Genomic DNA, 2,861 nt, shown 5'->3' on the forward strand with positions numbered 1-2,861 from the left:
GTAGTGTTTGTATCTCTATTTTCCTCTTCGTTGCTCTCATGACGCGACCGTTAAAAAATCAAGCAAAACGGTTCGGGCAAGCAAGTTCATCGTATCCCTACTCGCCAAGAATAACACCGCCCACTTCAGCTCGTAGACGGCTCGGTGTGGTTGGATCGTGTATACGTTTCAACGTTTTTACACGAGAGACCACACGTGAACCACGTCTCGGGCGACATTGCTTCCGTTGACTACGTTTACATGCATATATATGTATACGTTACATGTAATAATTGACAGAATTTCCAAATCGTGCCTTATCGCAGTTCCCTTGACATCATTCACGGTATCTTTAATTCTATATGGCGATACTTTAATTACTTTATGGCACTTCTTTACGAAATTGTTTACTTTGAACTGAGCGATAGAGACTCGAGCGTGACATACTTTTAATAGGTCAGGATAATTAAATTTGTTTCAACAAATTTTAATTTTAAGAATTGGTTAGGAAAATGATTTTCGATAGATACGTATGTATGCACCATACAGACCAGAGAGATCTATGCGTTGGTCTCCCTCGTGAATGCAAATGCTTTGCGTTCCTTCTAAGAAAGCCGGTTGATTGGTGGGGGAAAGAGAAACGAGAGAGAGAGAAAGGAGGAGAAAGAAAGAAGGAAAAGAAAGAGGAGACATTATTGGCGGAGGTTTCCCGCCAATATTCCCCACTCTAAGCTAACCGGTTTGTTGTTAGAGGGACCGACCTGCCTCTTTTGGAATATTTCTCAGCTGATCGCCGCAATATTACCGCTTTTTTCCATCAAATTGTATTTTTCTTCATTTTTTTCTTCGCATATTTCCTTATCTCTCTTTAATCTTTATCTTTATAATTTTTATCGAACCAAATTTTCGATAAATTAAAAATTTAGGAAAGAAAATTGTGTTGAAAAGTTGAAAATATCTTCGTTGTAAAATATCTATCCTCTATCTCGACCTCGATCGAGATATTTTGCTTTTTGTATCGATCTTTTTGTGTGGGAAGATGGCCATTTTCTGTAGTACCTGTATCTCTTGGTCACGGGGATGCGTATACTTACCTGAGATCTCAACGAAAAAGACCCCACAAGAGGGAAAGCTGCGTTTATTCGTTTCTTTGATCTATATGTCGCGCTTTATTGTTGTGTGGGACCTGTTGCTAGAGCATTTCACGGTATTTTCATTTTTTCATACCAGATTCTTTCCAGAAATAATATCACTTCAGTTTCGATTTAACGGCTCGAATTATCTTCGAAAATTACTTCGAAATTATTATTTTTCGTTTTTTTTTATATAAATAATAATTTCAAAAGAATGAAAAAAAGTACACGTATGAATAAATACAAGAAGCAAAGAAGAAATAAAATAAAAAGTAACCGTACAGTTGATACGAAAAGAATGCTCGGCCGACCTAACCTTGTTTGAAACGTAACGATCGTAACGCAAAGATCGTAACGAGATAGCGAAAAAACACGCGGGAAGCGATACGTTGGATGCGCGGATAACGTGCGTGATCGTTCGTTGCGAGGCAACCAGTTAGTGCGAAGAAACGAGACGAGGAGAAAAGTATTAAATAGGAATGAGCGCGGGAAAAGGTATATAGCCACGAAACGCCAACGACTCTGGTCGGCGTTAAAAGTATGAGCGTAAAGGGAACGAAATTGTATTTGTGACGCGGGTAGGTAGGAGGTGAGGAGGAGATAAGATGAGACAAGATGAGACGAGACGAGACGAGACTGAGACGAAACGAGACGATGCTACGTGGTCGGAAAGCTAAACGGCGCGGGGGGCATGGTGGAGAAGTTGGTGGGTCGGGGGGTGAGGATCGGGCCGAAGGCTGAGTGCCGGGCTGGGGCTAGGGCTGGGGCCCGGGCGAATAGGCCGACGCGCGGCAGAAAGCAAGCTTGGTCTTTTAAATCGGCGGCTATGAGGGATTTAAAAATGGCCGAGTCTGCCTACCCTTGACAGCCGTCCCTTCAGCTGGTCGGGCAAATACCATCAGCTGACCGGTTTTGGAGGGAAACCAACAGAGAGTGTTGACGGTTTCGAACATTTTCGCGAAATGATCGTTGATAGATTTTTTATTCGTTCTTGTTTAATTTATGTATTTTCGGTGAAGGTACGATATTACGAAACGAGAAATTTTTTCGTTCTTTTTTTCTCTCTTTTTTTTTATTTTTATTTTTTTTTTTTTTATTTTTTCGGAGATAAAACTTTCGAATTGCAAGGAACGAAATGCCAATGATAAACGATATTTTGATTGAAATTTGAAGAATTGTAGTATGCTATTTAATGAATATAAATGAATTTGGAAATTGTCGCGTTACTGTTTCTGGAAAAAATTCGTAAGGAATTCGAATGGAAAACGAACATTGGATTAAAAATGCGAAACAATAAATCTTTGTATTCGAAGCAGGTGTATCCTAAACGAATAATTACGCAAGCACGCGAATTAGCGAGTACGTTGCGCGTCACAGGGTGTCTTTTGTAATTCGAGATCAAAGGGAAAGAGCTGTTATCCGTGTGTGTACACATAGCTTCTCTCTGAATAAGTGGTGGGGAGCAGGTTGTTATTCGTACTTGTTCGATTCACTCCCGCACAGGTAGCTGCACAGCGGAGGTAACCTACAAGCTGGAGCTTGGACCAAAGAGCCGAGAGCTAGCCGGTCGTGGAAAGAAAGAAATCGGATGCACGCCTCGACGGCTCGTTTAAAGAGATGAATTTTATTATGAATTTGTTATATACCTCTCTTCTCGTTTATATTCATCTCAAGACTTATGCTTTCTTTTCTTCTCGATTTTTCCCTTCTCTTTCCCCCTCCTTCTCTCTCTTTTTTTTTTTTTTTTTT

At 40.4% G+C, this 2,861-nt stretch overlaps 1 protein-coding gene across 2 annotated transcripts in view; it reads left to right on the forward strand.

Annotated features, from left to right (window-relative positions):
* The window catches only part of LOC102679179 (M-phase inducer phosphatase 2-like), a 34,806-nt gene that overhangs the window by 5,278 nt on the left and 26,667 nt on the right, over positions 1–2,861 (forward strand). The window lies entirely within an intron of this gene.

This window comes from Apis dorsata, unplaced genomic scaffold, assembly GCF_000469605.1.
Source record: "Apis dorsata unplaced genomic scaffold, Apis dorsata 1.3 scaffold_29, whole genome shotgun sequence".
NCBI lineage: Eukaryota > Metazoa > Arthropoda > Insecta > Hymenoptera > Apidae > Apis > Apis dorsata.